Source organism: Bos javanicus, chromosome 26 (genome assembly GCF_032452875.1).
Source record: "Bos javanicus breed banteng chromosome 26, ARS-OSU_banteng_1.0, whole genome shotgun sequence".
In the NCBI taxonomy this organism is placed as follows: Eukaryota; Metazoa; Chordata; class Mammalia; order Artiodactyla; family Bovidae; genus Bos; species Bos javanicus.
Window position 1 is genome coordinate 50,081,070 of NC_083893.1, and position 20,594 is coordinate 50,101,663.

The window sequence follows — 20,594 nt, forward strand, 5'->3', positions numbered from 1 at the left end:
ATTTTTAGTTATGAAATACTTACTATTTCATGGAGCTTCACTCATGGCTCAGTTGGTAAACAATCTACCTGCAATTCAGGAGACCTGGGTTTGATTCCTGGGTCAGGAAGATCCACTGGAGAAGGGATAGGCTCCCCACTCCAGTATTCTTGGGCTTCCCTTGTGACTCAGCTGGTGAAAAATCCCCCTGCAATGCAGGAGACCTGGGTTCGATCCCTGGGTTGGAAATGTCCCCTGGAGAAGGAAAGGCTGCCCACTCCAGTGTTCTGGCTGGAGAATCCCGTAGACTGTCTAGTCCACAGGGTCCCAATCGGACACGACTGAGTGACTTTCACGTCACTAGTGTTTCGTAGAAAATGTCGTTTTGGACATGCAGACGATTTCAGAGATTAGTATAAATATACTTGTGAACCCAGCACCCAGGCTGGTGTTCCTCTATGAAAGAAAAGGAGACGTTGGGCCTGTGGATGACACACGTGTCTCACCCCCACCCACCCACCCCCATTTCATTTTGCCCTGTTACTCCCAAACCTTACCTTATTATCTCTGTGCCTCCCAGAGGTGGTCATTAGCTTGTGTCTGTTTTTACTGCAGTGTGTAGAATTGTTCTGTGTGTGTGAAAATTTTGCATAAGAGACATCTCACCGCGGGTTTGTTCACGCAGCTCACTTCTCCTAGACATGATGTGGGATGTGCCTGTGTTGGTTCCGTGACCATAACTGCTCATTCATGACTCTACCGGGTAGCACTCCCTTCCTTGGTGGCGCGGGCATGAGCTGGAGGCTGTCAAAGGTGACGGGGAGTGTGCCCCGTGGCTCACCCTGGAGGAGTGAGCTCAGGGCTCTCCTCAGGGCCAGGCTGCAGCCCTTCCCCCTCCCGGGCCCTTGGTGGTTCTCAGAGTGCCCCCCCTCCCCCGCAGCACAGAGGCGAGCCAGGCCATTGTGTGCACAGGGGTTAGCACCCCAGACCCTGCCCTGGGCCAGATGCCCGGAAGTGGAAAAGGAGGCTGCGGAGATGGCCTCATCATTTGTCTCTTCCGAGTGAAGTTCATTCTGAGTGTCGCCTGTTTGACATTTTTTTGACCCAGACTTTTTATTAACTTTTAAAAATGCGTGTGGTCATTTGATATTCAAATGGGCAGTACTGAATGTTTTGCTATGCTGTGCTCTTTTCATTAAAACGGCTTGACGTTTCCTTGCAGAATAAAAGCCACCCTCATTCCAGGGGGGAATATAACGTTTACAGTACCTTTCAAACTCACGAACAGGAGTTTGGCTGTTTGAAAAGTCTAGAAATGGAAGAAAAAATTAATAAAATTAGGTGGTTACCTAACAAACGCTGCTTATTCTCTGCTCTCTACAAATGGTGAGAGCTGTTTTTTTTCCTTAAGTGGCTGTTTGATTTAGGATTTTATTTTTAATTTTCTATGTGTAGATTCATTTTTATTTTAACCTTCTTTGAAAGTTATTTCTGCTTTAAACGTTGGGGGGAGGGTAAATTATTAGGTAGCAGGGACAGGCTGAAAACTCAAATATGCCAAAGCACACTCCCAGCGGTGCGTCTCTCAGCTCTGCGCATCTCTGTGTCTTTACTTATTGTCGGAAACGAGATGCTCGTGTATAATTGGAAATACTGATGTTTAATACTCCTCCCAGCTTTCTGCCATAATACTCAGCTAGCACTGGTGCATAACATACAGTTTTTCTTTTAATATAGATAATTAAAACTTTCTTTTCAGATAAAACTATCAACTTATGGAAAATAAGTGAAGGGGATACAGGAGCAGAAGACTGTAACTTAAAAGACGAAGATGGACGACTGTGAGATCCATTTGGAATCAGGGTGCTGCGGGTGTGTGCTACATTTTCTTTAAACTATCCAGTACTTGTCATGAATTAATCAGTAATAATGCTTAGGTCAGCTGTGGAGCGAATACTGCGAACTTTCCAGAAATACTGTGAGATCTGCCTTCTCCTTGAATGTTGTCACAGTCACCTTGCGTGTGCTTGTTAAAGTGAGTCCTCTTATTCTCACAAAGACGAAAGTCACATAAAGCTACTGAAGAAAAGACGGACTCAATTCCACAACAGATCTTTCTGAGTGCATCTGCTGTCTTTCCCTGTGAAGTTCCATGTAGCTCGTTGGTGGAGCTGAGCGCAGTTCCCTGGGGGAGCTGACCTGCGGACAGGCAGGCGGGCCTCTGCCGGGCTTCCTCTGAGCCAGCTAGGGTATAGGCTGATGTCCCAGAACTCTTTGCCCCTCAATCCATCGGCATCATTGCTAATTCTTTTTTCTTAAAAACTCTCCAGTCCCTCTTTGGTGTACCTAGGGATAGTGAGAATGGCCGTATCTGTTCTAATATCTCAATTTTTTCATCACATTTTGACATCCATGAAATTGAGTAAAACTTAAAATCTGGTATCTTGCTGTCAGCCTAGTGAGGACCCCATGGATGGTGTCTGCAATAAAATGAAGTGTGTGAAGGAGGTTCCACAAGCTTGAGTCCTGCCCTAGTGAGACCCGGGGTGCTGCCTCGGGCCAGGCAGCCCACCCACCCCAAAGACCAGTACCAACACGGCCTGGCCTCCCCAAAGCGCCTGCCTGGGCCACCTGAGCACTGTGGGCCGCTTGGTCGGTTGGTCAGTTCACGCTTTGTTGGGAGTGACCTGCCTGGTGAAGGCCCGGTGCAGGAGCGCACTGTGGATTAGTGGCCGAGGAGCCAGAGGAGGGCGGGGTGCGGCAGACAGCCCCACGCCTGCAGCAGCCTGGCCCGGGGCCTGCTTCCCTCCCGCTCTGCCGGCCGTGTGTGCGTGCACTGCAGGGCGGCCGCACAGGGCAGAGGCGCAGCTCACCATTAGGAGGATGGAGACTCACAGGTAGGTGCTCCCGGGGAGCAGGGTGAAGGGGTACCTTGTCGGTCAGTGGCGTCACCCTGCTTCCGGGAGGTGAGGCAGAGAGGGCTATGCAGTTTGCTAAAATCTGAACCCTAATTTGAACCAGGATGTTTGGATCCAAGCAGTGTTTTTGTAGGCGTGTTCTTGCATGGGTCCGTCTCACCTTCATTCTACTGCTGTGTCTCAGAGGCTGTTCTGAATGTGGTTTGCTGCATAGAGACCTGCGGTGGGAGCTCACTGTGACTCCAGGGTTTGTCTCTAAAATAGGAGCTTCCCTCTACCTCGGGAAAGCTTGCTCCCTCGGTAGCGGGAATCACCTCAGCTCCTGCCTCCAGGGCTGACTCAGAGGAATCTTAAATAGTGTGCACATCAAAGGTAAATAACATTTCCCGTTCTTTTGTGTTTCTTCTTCTAAATTTGCTAATAGATGACAAGGACGGAAAATACTCGCTTTGATTAGAATGACGTTTAATTACCCAATCCAGAAGTGACTTCTCATGTAAGAATGGCATTTTAGAAGACAAGTTGTTTACGGAATAGTCAAAAACTAGGTTATTGGTTTCTCTAGAAAGTGAGGGAGCCCTGTGATGCCCTGCGTTTTGGAGCGGCGCCTGCTTGGCCAGGCCGCGACTGCAGCACCTCGTGCGTCACGTCGGTCACTTCCGTCCTTGTGCTTGCTGTGGTTGGTTACGCGCTCTGTGAAGCAGCGCACGCAGCGCTGGCTTCCGTGTCCCACCGGCACCTGGATGCAGCGTCCCTGCGGCCAGGCGGGTTCCAAGGCCTGGGTTCGCTCAGTGGCCTTGGTGTCAGTCAGTGGGTCTTTTCCAGCCTTTCTCTTCCTCTGTAAGTGGAGGTGCTGGCATGTGCCTCCTGGGGTGACGATGGAAAGTAAGAGAATGGCTGCTGGCTCCTAGCTCTGCGCCTGGTTCAGAGCAGCGAGCCCCGCACTCAGCCACGGTTTCTCCCACCCTCCCGACACCCTTCTGTGCCAGGAGTGTCCTTCGCAGCTGCGGGCTCCATGGTGCACGTGGCCTGGACGTCACGCCTGCTCCTGGAGCCACAGGTCACTTGCAATGACCCCTGTGGACACGCCTTCGTGTGCTTGGTCGGATTCGGTACCCAGGCCTGGAACTGGACATGGGCTCTGCACCCCAGCTCCCAGCAGGTGCTCCCCACAGACGGTGAGTGTTTTCAGCAGAACATCAGAGCTCTTGAGAAAGTGACTTCTCAGTTCTGTGCAACCAGACTGGCCTTCGTTTCTTTGATTATTGGTGAGTGAGGATGTCGTCTGTTAATTGATGTCCATTTCTGTGACATGTTCAGTGTTCTTTATCACTTTCTCTCAGTAATCTGTGAGGACTGTCATTCATGAAGGGCCTGTTTATGGTGTCACATCTATCGTGGTTGTCGTGGAGATTCAGATGCCCGTCTTGTGGCCGAACTCATAAAGCCTGGGAACCGGCACATGCTTCCTGGGGTCTGTTGGTACTCTTGTGCCTTGAATCCACTCACTGAGTGAGCTGGTGCCCTGTGGCTCCTCGCCTCCTGCTTGACTTTCAGCCAGTGCCCAGCCATGCCCCTTGGCAAGCTCTCTCCTGAGCTGGGTACCATTCTCTCATTTGGGGGGTGGTTCCTCCCCCAGCCGGGAGGTGTCCTCGAAGGCCTGTGCTGACCAGTCCTCCAGAACCCGTTGGGCACTCGGCGCTGTGTGCCCCGTGCGCTTCCCTGACTCTGGGCTGGCCTGGCCCCCAGCCTTCTCGGCACCTGGTGACGCCCGGGGCCGAGTGCTGGGCAGCATCGTGCTCCATGCTTCGGGGCCCTGCGCGTGCTGACGGCTGCAGGCGCTGCTGCGGGGCCACCGGGTGTGTCAGCCTCCTCATCGTCCGCTCCTGCTCGCCTTGCCAGGCCCACAGCCGGGTTCCACTCCTCCCCGTGTTCTCAGTCAAGCAGTGTTTGTGTTCGGCAGCCTGCCATGTGACCTTGCTCTGATACCTTCGAACACACTCTTGACATCAGATACTTCGACCCTGTCGGGATCCTTTGGAGTCTGGCAATACTCCTGGGTCTGCGCCGTTTCGTGGCTGTTCACGTGGGACTCGAGCGCAGTGGGCACTTGCCTGCTTTTCTTCCTGATCTTTTAATGTGTGTTATGTTGCTTTGAAAGTCTTTCATAGAAGGCTGGCAGTCACAATGAGGTGAAGGCAGCCCCCTCTCCCCGGGCGTTGCTGGATCTGATTTGTACATTAACGTACATCTTCTTACCTAGCAGATTACACTGCCTGTAATCACCTTCTTCAAACACCTAAGCTCTTAAACCTCCTGCCTGCGAGCCCTGCCTTAACCATGCACTTCCAGACATCGTGGACAGAAGCCAGCCAACATGGAGGAGCTGACTGAGGTGGTCACAGTGGCAGAGCCCAACCCCCTCCAGGGCCGCAAGCCCATCTACAGTGGAGGCCGACCCCCTCCAGGGCCGCGTGCTCGTCCACAGTGGAGGCCGACCCCCTCCAGGGCCGCGTGCTCGTCCACAGTGGAGCCTGACCCCCGCCAGGGCCGCGTGCCTGTCTACAGCAGCAGCACAGGGCTGTCCGCCCCTGAGACACGCAGTCCTTCGCCCCGCGCTGCTGGCACACCAAGGGTTAGTGCTGGCGAGCTCAGGCACCTCCCGTCCAGAGCCCCCCTTGTCCGGGCGCTCACCACCTCCAGAGACCTCGTGGTGCCTCCTGTCGCCCGCGTGCCTGCCTGCGCAGAGGCCCTGCTTCCTGGGTGCCCACTGTGGGGCCTGCAGGTCACCCCGGCCAGCCCCTCTGTGCACAGGGACCTCTGCTGAGGCCGGAGGCCATCTTCCCACCCAGGATGGGGTCGGTCCCTGCAGAGCTTTGCTGGCCTGGAAGCCAGTTCCCCCAGGAAAGTCCAGGCTTTAGCCCACTGAGCCTTGAGGTCCTTCGGGAGGGGAGCTTTGGGTTTGTTATTTTTACTCATAAGGAACAGGCCCTACTTTGTAGAAAACCAAGAAGTCTGTGTGTCATGACAGTGTGTGCCCTGGGAACTCTGCCAGCATGCCCCTGGGCACTGAGTGCTGACGGCATCCTGGCCCCGCGTGCCATGGATTGTCCTGTTCTGGACACTGTCCTGCAGTAAATCAGTGTATCGGTCAGTGCGTCCAGAGCGTCTCCCGCTGTAAAGTGGGGGAGCTCCGGCAGAGCCTGCACATTTGGCCTGTGTTTTCAAGACAACACTCTTGAGTAAACAGGCTTAGATTCCAAGAGTGGTTTTATCTGTCAGCCAGGTTACTTCTGTGAGTAAACACTCAGTACTGCCGCCAGGCTGCTTAGGATCAACTTCAGATGCAGAGTCAATAAACATACAGGTTCTTTGTAATCCATGTACATTTTTTAAAAAGCAGCAGCTGAAAATGAAAGGAAGCACAGACCTCCTCGCCCACAGGTCCTGGAGCCAGGACAGGCTCTGGGTCTGGCGCACGGGCGGGCGGCGGGTAAGACAGGCACTTGAGTTATTGCTGATAAAGCAGAAGTGCTGGGGAAGGAAAGGTCTGCCCAGGAAGTCTTCAGAGTCTTTCTGAAGACAGTAGGTGGGTTTTGCTGCAGTGAGTCTTGCCCATCGAATGCTGAAGGAAACCCCTCTCCTGACGGGCAGTGGCAGGTGGCACCGCTGTGGCTGCAGTCCAGCCGTCCTCAGCTGTGGGCTGGCCCTGCAGCACCCATGGCTTGGGGAGTCAGAGGGCCCTGGGCCGGCATCGGCCTCTCGTGGTGCCCGGCGTGGTGTCTGCGTGGAGCCTGCTGGCCGGGGTGTACCAGGCCCCAGCCCCCGTGGAGCCACCGGCTGTGCAGAGCATCTGCAGGGTGCCCAGCGGCTCTCCAGGCTTCAGGCCAGGGCCCATTGAGCCTGGAGGCCTCGCTTGCACTGCAAAGTGGGCTGTTCTCCGGTTTTTAAACAGAAGTGGAAACACTGTGTTTTCCGGTTTTGGAAGAGCCCAGCAGTAGGTCCTTCTCAGAAATCATCTCCTCCATGTCCGACATGAAATTCAGCCACAGCGGTCGGTACGGGATGAGCCAGGACCACCTGTCAGTGGGGGTGTGGGACCTTGACACAGAGCGCCGGCCCGTTGAGACCCACAGGCGAGGCCTTGGGTGCCACCGCCCCGACCTTCCTGTGCTTCCATTAAAGTCCACGAGTACCTGGAAGCAAGCTGTGTCCGCTCTACGAGAATGACTGCGTCTTTGACGGCTCTGAGTGCTGCTGGAGTGGCTCCGACAGGCGAGGCCCACATGGGGACCCAGCCCTCCAGGGGCAGGGCTGCCCGACGTGGAGACGGGGTGTCTGGGCGCGTTTCTCACCTTGCTTGCAATTCTATCCATGTCTGAACAGCAAGCACAGAGCTAGATTCACAATGGCTGTTTCTGAAATGCTTAGTGGGTGACAATTTCTTATTTTCTGTTATTTCCAAGAGGAGTGAAAGGAAGGAGGTGAGGACGTTCGTGTGGGTGGGTGGGTGGGATGGCCTTTGCTTTGGGAAGGAGTGGAGGCCAAGACCCCAGGATGCTGCTGTGCGTGGACGACAGTGCGGGGCTGGCGGGACGCCCCGCTCTGTCAGGGCTATGGCCATTTCGATGCCTTTGGTCATCTGTGGGCACGTGCCTTAGAAGTGACAACGCACTGGTTCTGCCTAGAGGTCTGTGTTTAATAACGTTTGAAACCTCTCCTGTCGTGAGATGGGAGAAGATGCTGCTGTGGGCCTGTGATGGGGTGTGTGCCGGGTGGGGCTCGTGCGTGTGTCCCAGCCGAGGACCTCCCGGTGGTGGTGAGGGGCTGGCAGACATCCTGAGATGCCCTGCGGCACAGACCTGGGAACTGCCGGCCGCGTGCCCTGTGGCACAGACCCTGGGACTGCTGGCCGTGACACTGCCATACTTTGAACGTGAAGAGGGAGGGACAGTGAAGAGGGCACAGCACTGGCCTCGGGGCCTCAGCTGGACCCAGGAGCCGGGAGCCCTGGTAGGGGGAGCCCTGACTCTGGACCCGCAGAGGTTGGCTCTTGAGACGGAGACCCTTGGAGGCATCCATCTGGGTTAGACAGGCCCCAAGGGAGACGTGTTTGTGAGAGACCTTGGGCTGGGGTGGATCACGCCCCCAGCGTTTGTGAGCCTGAGCACGGCTGTGTGTGTGTGTGTGTGTGTGTGTGTGTGTGGATGTGGGTGGCTCTGTGTGTGTGTGTGTGTGTGTGTGTGTGGATGTGGGGAGCATGCCCCACAGGCCACTCCAGGCACATTGGGAGCGGACATGTCAGGTATGGGTGCCCGCTTTTCACAGGCTGACATGCCGCACGTGGTGTCAGTGGCGGGTGGAGGGTGTGGTGCCTGGGGCAGGGACAGGACTTCGCCCGCAAGCCTCGGCACGGCCGCCTGGGCACCGTCAGAGCCCTGAGGGGGCCCTAGGCCAGGCGGGGCCGCCCTCGTGGTGGGCTCAGTGTCCCCCCGGCTTCAGAAGGTGGAAAACAGCTGCGGCCTACGTCAGGCCCAGGTCCAGAGCCCTCACAAAATGCTTTCTCAGCAGACCCGCTGAGAGCATGCAGGGCCACAGAGGATTTGCCCTTCCCAGGGTGCCAGGGCCCAGGATTTCCCTGGGTTAAAAGCCCTGAAACCAGAGCTCACAGGCGCAGACGGGCAGGCACGCATAGGAAGGGCAGTGTACACATGCCCCGGAGACAGCAGAGCGTGGAGCCCTGAGAATCCCGCTTCCAGAGGCGCGGGCAGCAGCGTGTCTGCGTGCAGGAAGGGGCCGGCCCGCCCGCGCACAGCACTCACGGGGCCCCTCACTGGGAGGGGACCCGGCCGCTGCTCGGGACGGGAGCTTCGTCCTGAAAACCCCCTGTGGATTCAGCACACCCTGTGCAGCTGAAGAGATCTTGAATTCACTGAAGATGGGAAACATTCTAAGGAGAAAGTCAAGGTTTTTACCTTTTTCAAAAACACATTAATATAATTAAAAGTGTAGATTCGTTACTTTCTCCTTTCTGATCCTGTTGTATTTGTGTTTACTGACACGACTGTGTATGAGGTTCAGTGAGACTGTCTCACCATGGTTCTCTCCTGGCCGTTACAGTCTTTCCTGTGTGATGTCTGAAGGTGGCCTGTGCAGAGCTGAGGTAGGCGGTGAACCGCTTCATCCAGGGCCGGCGGGGCAGGGTGAAGGGTTCCTCGTCACTTACACGTCATCTTCTTTCAACGCAGCGCCATCCTGACGGGCCCTACAACAACTCTTTCTGGATGTTCGATAGGTCCACCCAGAGGATTGAGATGCTGGAGGCCTCCAGGGTGAACAGCAGGCCTCAGGCCAGTCTGCAGCCTCGCAGGGTGTGTGCGGAGGGGAGGCGGAAGGGTGAGGTGAGCGTAGGCAGCCTGGACCAGCAGGAAGACCCTGCGCACGCGGGCACCTGGCCAAGAGTGTCATTGCCGTGGCCACCACCAGCCACCTGTACACCTTCCAGGACGAGGTCAGCTGCGGTGGCAGAAGGCCCTGTGTCTGTGCAGAATCGCGCCTGCTCACTGTTGGAGCTCGGTGGCCGCCTCGCCTCTGAGAAGTAGGGGTGCCCTCCTTCCTCAGCGCAGACTGCCTGGGGCTCCAAGCGGGGGCCCCGGCTTCTGCTCCGGGGAGGGGGGCCCTGGGTGTCGCTGCTCAGTAAGAAGCCAGCTGGAAGCAGGCCTCAAGGCCGTGACTAACATAGATGTCTTTACTTAGGTCTGAGCCTGCCTTCCAGATTAGAGACCAGACATCCACACCCAAGAGAGGTGCAACCTCTCCTGCCAGCCCTCCTCATCCTCTGCCGTCACCCGGGCCTCCACCCACCTGCCAGCCTTGGTGGCTCTGCGCTCGGCGTGGCCCCGGGCAGCTGCACTCCGCCACTCCTGTGTCCACCGTCACCCCTTCTGGGGCAGCTGCTTAATAAAAGCAACACACTGTAAAGAGTGTTTTTAAGTCCAAAATAAGCATTGTCTTTATTTGCTTTCATTGCACATAACAAAATTATGCAGAATTAAGACTTTAAAACTCTTTTATACTTCATTGACAGAATGGTGGATCGTATGTACTGCTTGAGGCTCTGAGCGTATGTATCCCCAAACTTCTGCAACCTTTGTTTCTGTAGAACTGGTACCCCTAACCCACCGGGTAAGGACTGGACAAAGCCTTAACTGAGAGAGAAAATCATAGGAAGTAGTAACAGAACCGCTGCTGAGAAGCTAACACGGGGTTTAAAGCATGCTGCAGATGCACTGCCGTTGAAAACTTTCATGCTTTTTCTAAACCTTTTTTAAAAGTACTAGGTGTGGAGTGGAGGGATAACATACTTTTTTAAAATGCTAAAATTATACCCTGCATTTCACACTTAAAGGCAGCAAAAATTAAACCGTTTTAATTTCTATCCCTTTGATGGTTTAACAGTAGGATCTTTGGTATCAGAAATCAAGATTTCCCCTCCCCCCCAAAAAAATACAGAGGTAACAATAAGTCACTGGAGCTTGCTCTGTGGAATTCCACACTGGAGCCACGGCCCCAGTCCTCGGGGGGCAGGTGGCTGGGCCCACGCGCTGCTCGTGGACTCACTGTGGTGGCGGAGGCCCCACCAGCACACATTCCAGTTGCAAATTGAGAACCAAAACGTATTAGGTGGGTGCAAACATAATTGTGGTTTTTGCATTGTTGAAACGGAGAAGGCAATGGCACCCCCCTCCAGTACTCTTGCCTGGAAAATCCCATGGACGGAGGAGCCTGGTGGGCTGCAGTCCATGGGGTCGCTAAGAGTCAGACACGACTGAGCGACTTCACTTTCACTCTTCACTTTCATGCACTGGAGAAGGAAATGGCAACCCACTCCAGTGTTCTTGCCTGGAGAATCCCCGGGACGGGGAGCCTGGTGGGCTGCCGTCTTTGGGGTCGCACAGAGTCGGACACGACTGAAGCAACTTAGCAGCAGCAGCAGCAGCAGCATTGTTGAAATTTGTTGTTTGATACTGGAATACATCCTTAATGTGGTTATGTTATATATCATTTCTGCTTTATGTTTTTTTGCTAATGAATGATCTGCAGTGTATTTTATATTTGAGACTAGGGAAATGATGTTAGACAAAAAGCAAATTCAAGCAATTTTCTTATTCAGGTTCAAAATGGGTCAGAAAGCAGCGACGACAGCTCGCAACACCTACAGCGCATTTGGGCCAGGAACGGCTAACGAACATACAGTGCAGGGGGGTTCAAGTTTTGCAAAGGAGACGAGGGCCTTGAAGATGAGGAGTGTAGGGGCCAACCATCAGAGGTTGACCCTGAGCAATTGAGGGCCATCGTCCAAGCTGATCTGCTAACAACTACATGAGAATCTGCCACAGAACTCCAGTGTCAACTGTTCTACGGTCATTTGGCATCTGAAGCAAATTGAAAAGGTAGAAAAGCTGACTAAGTGGGTGCCTCGTGAGGTTGACCAAAAAAAAATTTTTAAATGGTCGTTTTTAAGTGTTGTCTTTCTTCTCTTACTGTATGCAAAACCTATGAACCACTTCTCGGTTGGATTGTGACGTCCGATGAAAAGCGGATTTTATACAACTGGCAATGACCAGCTCAGTGGCTGGACTGAGAAAAAGCTCCAGAGCACTTTCCAGAGTCATACTTGCACCAAAACTAGGTCAGATCACTGGTGGTCAGCTGCCCCTCTGAGCCACAACAGCTTTCAGAATCCCGGTGAAACCATTACATCTAAGAAGCAGGCTCAGCAGATCAAGGAAATACACCAAAACCTGCAACATAAGTGAGCACCGGCCAACAGAAAGGGCCCGGTTCTCCACAACACCCGGCCGCATGCGGCACAACCAACGCTTTAGAAGTTGAACAGATTGGGCTATGAAGTTTTGCCTCACTCACCACATTTACCTACCTCTCACCAGCAACCTCTTCAAGCAGCTCAATGACGTTTTGCAGAGAAAGCATTTCCACAACCGGCAGGAGGCGGAAGATATCTTCCAAGCATCCGTCAAATCCCAAAACATGGGTTCTTATGCCACAGAAATTAATTATGACGATTTATTGCTCCTTGGAAGAAAAGCTATAACCAACCTAGACAGCATATTCAAAAGCAGAGACATTACTTTGCCAACAAAGGTCTGTCTAGTCAAGGCTATGGATTTTCCAGTAGTCGTGTATGGATGTGAGAGTTGGACCATAAAGAAGGCTGAGCACTGAAGAATTGATGCTTTTGAACTGTGGTGTTGGAGAAGACTCTTGAGAGTCCCTTGGACTGCAAGGAGATCTACCCAGTTCATCCTAAAGGAGATCAGTCCTGGGCGATCATTGGAAGGACTGATGCTGAAGCTGAAACTCCAATACTTTGGCCACCTGATGCGAAGAGCTGACTCTGAAAAGACCCTGATGCTGGGGAAGACTGAAGGTGGGAGGAGAAGGGGATGACAGAGGAGGAGATGGTTGGACAGCATCACTGACTCAATGGACATGAGTTTGAGTAAACTCTGGGAGTTGGTGATGGACAGGGAGGCCTGGCGTGCTGCAGTCCATGGGGTTGCAAAGAGTGACTGAAGTGACTGATTAACAATTTAAAATTCATGGTCTGAAATCAAGGGCTTCCCTGGTGGCTTAGAGGTTAAAGTGTCTGCCTGGAATGCAGGAGACCTGGGTTTGATCACTGGGTTGGGAAGATCCCCTGGAGAAGGAAATGGCAACCCACTCCAGTACTCTTGCCTGGAGAATCCCATGGAGGGATGTTGGAGATATGTCTCCGGGACTTGGAAATGGCGAACCTGAAAGAACAACACTTGGACAGTCTCTGCAAGGACTGACAAGTTTATTTCTGCAGTCAAGCCTTTTCACAGGAGCAAGGAACAAAGAGCTTAGAGCATACAGCCAGCAGAACACGTACAAGGCTAGGATATAATCAGTAAGAGATACTTCAAGGAACAGCGCATTCTTAACGACCCATGTATTTATCCATGACCCATTTTCTCAAGCAACGTCTTTAATGTTTAATTGTTAAATCTAGGCGCCGAGCATAGCCAAAGGCAGGAAATGTTCTTCAGCAATCAGTACACAATGCCTGGGTACTTCTGGCCCTTCACCATTTCCCCACAGACCTCCTCCTTCACGGCTATTTTGCACTGTGCCTCCCAACATATCCTCCTATTGTTTTTAGTTTAAGCACCGCAGCTGTTAGTTGGACTCCATTGTAGGAGGCATGGAGTCTTGAGTAGAGACATCTGTATAGAATTGTGTAGTGCCATACCAGATAGGGTTCCTACTGTAACAATAGATATTAGACTAAGAATGCCAGCAATAATCCATACTATTATGCGCCTTGACCTCCTTAAGCCATATTTGAGCAAAACTGAGAGAAATACAGAGTCGGTCCATGGTTCTGTTAGGTTAACAGGAAGCCACAAATCAGATCTTTGCTTGACTATTGCAATGTTGACATAATGATATGAAATAGTATGGTTTGAACACATATACAAGGCACATGCTGTACAGTTAACAATCTTAGCAGAAAGATGTATATCGAAGTTACCTACAATAAACATATACGGGAGGTGCTCACAAGATTGTATATAACCTGTACTGTCGTATAAAAAGGTATAGTTTTGAGGTTTTAAGGCTTTTGCAGTCCCATACACATTGGCAAAGCGCTCCAATGCAGCAGGAATCTTCCACACACGTCATTGCTCAGGTCCTACGGTAGGGGTTCAGACGTTAACATTTTCTCTTCAGCTTCTTTATAGTCATTGACGAGACCCTTTGCGTCAGCTGCGTCACCTGTCGGGGGAGTCTGGTCTCGGGGTCCTTCTCGGTAACGGACATGGCGAAGTGGAACCCAGATTTCTTCTCCATCTGCAACAACAAGACCGTAACCTCTGCCTAGGAGTCGTAAGATTCCTGGCAACCATTGATTAAACTGTTTATACCATATTGGTGTGTTGGCTTCTAACGGTTTCTTACTGTTTTCCTCTGCAAAATGTCTGCCTGCACGAGTATCAGAACTATCTTTTAGTAAATTTAAAAAATGTAAGGAATAAAGAGTTAAAGATAATAACAATTGAGGGTTCATAGGATAAGAAGTGTATCTCCTCTTCCATATTCCCCCTTTCCAACAAATGAATTTTAAGAATATGATGGGTTCTTTCGATAATTGCTTGACCCTGGGGATTGTAGGGTATCCCCGTGATGTGTGTTACATTCCATTCCCTTAGAAATGAACGAAATGAGTGAGAGGTAAATGTAGGCCCATTATCTGTTTTTAAGACCGAAGGTATTCCTATAACAGGGAAGGTGAGTAAAAGCACAGAAATGGCGTGTTTGCTGGATTCTGAAGAGACAGGCATTGCCCATATAAAACCTGAAAACGTATCCATTGAGACAAAAAGCAAAGAAAACTTTCCCAAGGAACAATGAGTGAAGTCCGATTGCCAAAGCGAGTTAGGCTGTTGCCCACGAGGATTAACTCCTGAAACTGTGATATGTAATGTCTCGCTTCAGTGAGGGGAATATGGTATTTAGAGTGCAATCTTTTAGCATTGGTATGAAGATTAGCGTGTTCGTCCATAGCAGATGTAAAGATAGGAGCTATGAACTTATCAACAGCATCACTCCCTGCTGCCAGGGGGCCAGGTAAACCTGAATGAGCATGCATATGTGCAATGAAGAAAGGTTCTGTACGTGATTGAATTAAGGCTTGAGTCTTAGAAAAGAGAACATATAATTGTTCATCTAGGTTGTATAAAAAGGCAGTAACAAAATCAGGGAAAAGGGAAGCAAGGTATTTGGAATCAGTATAGACATTGAAGGATGATGGCTGAAGAGACAAAAGAGCATATAATGCATACAATTCAACTCTTTGTACTGAAGAATAGGCAGGGGGTAATTTCTCTTTGATCAGGGCCGACAATCCCAGCTATGCCTTTCTGGTTGCCATCAATGAAATAGGTAGGTGCATTTGAAATAGGCTGGGAGGCAATGATATTAGTTACTATAAATTTAGTAAATTGTAGGAAGTCCCATAATTTTCCTTTCGGCAAATGGAATGAGATAACGTTCTGAAAGTCACTTAATGCTATTTGCATGGTCATGTTATACTGTAAGGCAATTTGTAATTCCTTTTTTGTCAAAGGGACATGTATTGCATATGGATCAAATCCAGTTAAGGTTTGTACACGGCTCCTTCCTGATACAACAGCTGTCCTATTTTCTCAATGTATGATACGATTTTCTTTGACTGCTCAGTATGTAGATATACCCATTCTATCGGGCTGTTTTGCGCTATGATTGCAGTAGGTGAATGTTTGGTGGGGAATACATATAAATAGACCGGTTGCGTATGGTTCAGCTGAGTTGAGAAAGATTGTTGAATGTGTTTTTCAACAAATTTTAATTCCTCTTTCGCTTCTTTTGTTAGCTGTCTAGGACTATTAGGGTCAGGAGGTCCCTTTAAATTTTTAAATAAATTTTGTAATGCATAGGGGGGAATGCCAATAGATGACTGAAGCCAATTAATATCTCCTATGAATTTTTGAAAATCATTTAATGTGCGTAGAGAATGCACAGAGATTTGAGTTTTTTGAGGTTTTATCTTAGACTCTTCCATAACATGTCCTAGGTAATTAAAGGGTGCTTTCAATTGAATTTTATCTGGCGCAACAAGTAGGCCCTGATTTTGAAGAGTGGTGGTGACTTCGTCATATAACTGTTGTAAACAAAGTTCAGATTCCATGGAGAGGAGTATGTCATCCATATAATGAATTATGAAGGCAGTAGGATATTTATCACTACTGGGTTGTAATAAAACAGATATGAGATATTAGCAAATGGTAGGAGAGTTCATCATCCCCTGAGGTAAAACCTTCCATTGAAATCTTTTAATAGGAGCCATGTGATTTACAGAGGGAACTGAAAAAGCAAAACATTTTCTATCTTTAGGATGCAAAGGTATAGTAAAAAAGCAGTCTGTAAATCAATAATAATTACAGGCACCATGGAAGGAGAGGGCAATCCAGGTTGTAAGGGCCCCATAGGAATCATAGTATTATTAACATTTCTTAAATCTATCAGCATTCACCATTTTCCTGATTTCTTTTTTATTACAAAAATGGGAGAATTCCATGGGGAAAATGAAGGCTCTATATGATTTTTCTGTAACTGCTCATTTACTAATTGTGTGAGAGCTGCCAACTTTTCTTTAGTCAGGGGCCATTGAGGTGTCCATACTGGGGCATCAAATTCCCAATCAAGAGGCAGTGGTGTTAACTCAATGGCCCCCATCAAAAAGGCTCATTTAGAGAGATCGTGGCTTTCGTTTGTTCAAGAAAATCCCTTCCCCACAAATTAATAGGGATACTGGTAATATATGGTTTGATGTAAGCTACAATTTGATCGGGACCATAAGCTTGTAAATAGGATGCACTGACGAAAGTTCGTGTAGCATCAGCCTCTCCTACCCCTAACAGTCTGGAAGGAGCCACAGTCTTACCCCATTCAAGGGGCCATTCTTCATTTCTAATAATGGAAATGTTGGCTCCTGTATCCAACACACCTGTGAATTTTTTTCCCCGTATCTTTAGAGTAAGCATAGGCTTTTGATGTTCCTTTAATAAGGTAGATAGTGCGGCGGTAAGATTGGTGCTATCAAAACCTCCTTGCCTAATTTTATCAGACACCCTCACTGGTTTGACATATGGCAAAAGTAATAATTGTGTAAAGCGTTCCCCTTTTTGTAGATATACATTTCCTAATTTTACAACATCCACCATGACATGTATCTCTCCTTCATAATCTTTATCCATAACTCCAGCCAATACTACTAAACCTTTCATTGTACAGCTGCTACGTCCCAAAGTTAGTCCAACTGTTCGGACCATAATATCCAGTGGGGATTTTATGAGGATTGTATAATTCTATTAACTCCATGTCATAAGGACTGGGTATATCAACGCAAGCACTCTTAGATGTAGCTGCTTGCAGTGTCATAATGCTGGGTCCTCCGTTTGTCGTGGGCTGAGGATAACCCCTTTATTAGTTTCCCTGTTTTTGTTGTGCCTCTGGTGTCAATGCATTTCCATCCTTATCGAATTTGGAATGACATTTATTCAACCAATGGAATCCCCTTTTACATTTTGGCAAACTTTTGGGGGTCTCTTTTTTTTTTTTTTTTAAGAAGTATTATTATTTTTAGCTGTTTGCACTGGCATGTGGCATTGTTTTTTCCTATGGCCGGCCTTCCCGCAGTTACAGCATTTAGCACTGGCAGCCTTTTGCACATTGAAAATTTCTAGTGCCGCTAATTTTGCCCTATGGGACATAGATCCGGTATCTCTACAAGCTTTCAAATATTCCATAAGAGAACCAGTTTCTCGAATTGGTCTAAGCATGGATTGACGTTCCTCATTAGCATTTTCAAAGGCAAGTTGTTTTAAAATAATACTTTGTAAGGTTTCATCTCTGATAGATTTTTCGACGGCATCCTTTAATTTTCCTATAAATTGGGCATATTTCTCCTCATGTCCCTGGGTAATCTTGACAAATGAACCATCAGAGTTAACATTATCAACATTTGCCCATGCTTGGCAAGAAATTTCTCTAATGAAATGTAACATCTGAGGGGTAATAGTATCTAATTGCGCAGTCATATCGGCCATGGCTCCCGTTCCAGTGAGTATATCATAGGCTAAATTGGCAGGGTTACCACGAGATTGCTGGTCAGTCGTCATTTGTTGGGCCTCATCATCAACCCACATTTGCCACTGAAGTAACTGTTGAGGATTTAGAACCATCTTTGCTACTTGAAAAAAATCACATGGCATCCAATGATCAGCCCATCCTCTGAGGAATTCTACACAGTAAGGAGAAGTAGGTCCATACAGAGTGCATGCTTTCTTAAAGCTGGACAACATACCAAAACCTAGACCAGCCCAAGCATTCTGGCCTTGGGCAGGCTGATCAAACTGTATTGGGAAAGCGAAAGCACAAGCAGGCATCTCCCGAGGAGGAGTGAAATGATTAGTACGAGCAAAGTTAGCAACTGCTGTTACAGGCGGAGCAGAAGGGAAAACCTCAGGTTTGGGCTGTCCATTGAATGAAATGACCTCCACTCCAAGTGGTTTCGGCTTCGACACATCCTGTATACATACGTCTCCAAGCTGTTTTTCCAGGGATTGTGTCTGATTGAGCATAACATTCTTATATTTCAAAGCACCTTGCATATCTTGTTCCTTAAGCTCATATTCATGTAAAGACCGAACAGTTTCTACTTCCAAATCAACATTATGCCCTTCAATTTGTTCTATGACAGCCCGTATGAGTGACCATGTAACCCACCATTGAGGGGGAATACGGACTCCTTGCCGATATGCTCACAAAACATTATTCTTAACCCTTTTCCATATGTCTAGATCGAGCGTCCCCTCTTCTGGGAACCACAGATTATGTTCCAGTAAAATATGATAGCAGTCATTCAATTGATCTCTTGAAACATTGACACCATTTTGTTTCAGAAAGTGATGCATTATAGAAATGAAAGGAATCTTACTGTTATGTTGTCCCACCCTGCTTACCTCTTTCTGCAGCGCTCGCCGCTTTGTTCAGTCTTCCTTCAAGTCCCTGTTTGGGCGCCACTTGTTGGAGATATGTCTCCGGGACTTGGAAACGGCGAACCTGAAAGAACAACACTTGGACAGTCTCTGCAAGGACTGACAAGTTTATTTCTGCAGTCAAGCCTTTTTATAGGAGCAAGGAACAAAGAGCTTAGAGCATACAGCCAGCAGAACACGTACAAGGCTAGGATATAATCAGTAAGAGATACTTCAAGGAACAGCGCATTCTTAACGACCCATGTATTTATCCATGACCCATTTTCTCAAGCAAAGTCTTTAATGTTTAATTGTTAAATCTAGGCACCAAGCATAGCCAAAGGCAGGAAATGTTCTTCAGCAATCAGTACACAATGCCTGGGTACTTCTGGCCCTTCACCATTTTCTCACGGACCTCCTCCTTCACGGCTATTTTGCACTGTGCCTCCCAACAAGGGAGGAGCCTGGTAGGCTACAGTCCACCGGGTCACAAAGAGTCGGACACGACTGGGCGACTTCACTTTAATACACTTAAAGGTAATTCTCTTACTCTGTTGGTTGTGATGCAGTTCACAAATCTGAGATATTGAACTATTGTCTTAAGTATCAAGTCCTTAAGCATTTCTGGAAAGATGGGGTTGTATATATTTGTTTAGCTATTTTCACCAGAAGTTTAATGAATTTCAAATGTTTAGCTGGATTTGTCCTGTGTAATTGGACAGTTTTTTCCGTATTTCCTTCAAGACATATTTCCCACTGAACAAGCAACCAGCCTTCTGCCTCTCAGAGGGCCCTGAGCTGGGGTGTGCATGGCCAGGAAGGGGTCCCTGTTTTGGGCTGACGGCCCTCAGAAGTGCTCTTGAGAAGTATGTGATCTAAGAGATGTCCAGCAATTTCTCCGGTGTTTTTTGCCAGCTGACACTTTTGATTCCATATAAGCCTCTTCCCCTCCTAATGACATAAGAATCCCGTGGTTCGTCCCACTTAAGTTCATGTGTTCATTTTGGCTGCACTGGGCCTTACTTGCCGTGTACAAACTTGTGGGAGTCGTGGCCCACAGGCTGTCGCTCCACAGCACGTGGGGTCTTCCCAGACCCGGGATGGAACCCACGGCCCCTGCATTGGCAGGCAGATTCTTAACCACTGGACCAGTAGGAAGGTCCCCATTTCAGTAGTCGGCTTCCCTTGTTATCACCAACTTGAATTCATGACTTTGGCCCTAAGTGAAGCAGCACTGTGGGCCTGAGAGGAGGTTATTCAGAGGGTCCCACCCCGCCTCCCACGGTGCTCGCAGCCCCTCTCCCAGTTACACCCCACCCGTGGGGACAGCCAGGCTCATCCATTTCTGGAGGATTCATCCCAAGTTTTTGGCACAGATGAGCAGATGTGCACGCTCTGGCTCCTCTGCATGTTGTTCAGTCGCTCAGTCATGTCCGACTCTTTGCGGCCCCATGAAACTGCAGCTGGCCAGCCCCCACTGTCCTTAACTGTCTCCCAGTTTGTCCAGACTCATTTCTGTGGAATCAGTGATGCTATCTAACCATCTCATCCCCTGCCACCCTCTTCTTTTGCCTTCAGAATTTCCCAGCATCAGTATCTTCCAACTAGTCAACTCTTCAAATCAGGTGGCCAGAGTATTGGAGCTTCAGCATCAGTCCTTCCAGTGAATACTCAGGGTTGACTTCCTTTGGGACGGACTGGTTGCATCTCCTCACCATCCAGGGGGCTTTCATGAGTCTTCTCCAGCACAATCCAAACACGTCAGTTCTTCTGCATGAACAATACTAAACCGTTTGACTTGCACACACTTTGTTCTTCAGCCTGCAGTTAGGGCTCAGCAGACTCAGCCCTTCCCCTGGGGCAGCTCAGCGGGGTATGGACCGGCCCCGTGGCTGCCCGAGCTCTCCGGGTGGGCCTGCTCACCACCGGGGCAGTGGGGTTAAAGGCTGGGCATCAGAAAACCCGGCAGCTGCTATAAAACTGGGGGTGCTGGGATGCTTTCCCACCGTTTTTTTCATGCCGGCAGCCACACGGTTCCGGCTCGGGGACCCTGTCACGTTTCCCAAGTTGT

At 49.6% G+C, this 20,594-nt stretch overlaps 1 long non-coding RNA gene across 2 annotated transcripts; it reads left to right on the forward strand.

Annotated features, from left to right (window-relative positions):
• The first annotated feature begins 427 nt into the window (after positions 1–427).
• LOC133239572 (uncharacterized) lies at positions 428–10,116 on the forward strand. Of its 2 annotated transcripts, XR_009733892.1 has the most exons (4): positions 428–1,851; positions 9,018–9,060; positions 9,146–9,268; positions 9,654–10,116. It is a non-coding gene; the product is annotated as an uncharacterized LOC133239572 (long non-coding RNA). The 2 variants fall into 2 exon arrangements; XR_009733891.1 differs by lacking the exon at positions 428–1,851 and having other exon boundaries at positions 8,132–9,060; positions 9,654–10,115.
• The last annotated feature ends 10,478 nt before the right edge of the window (positions 10,117–20,594 follow it).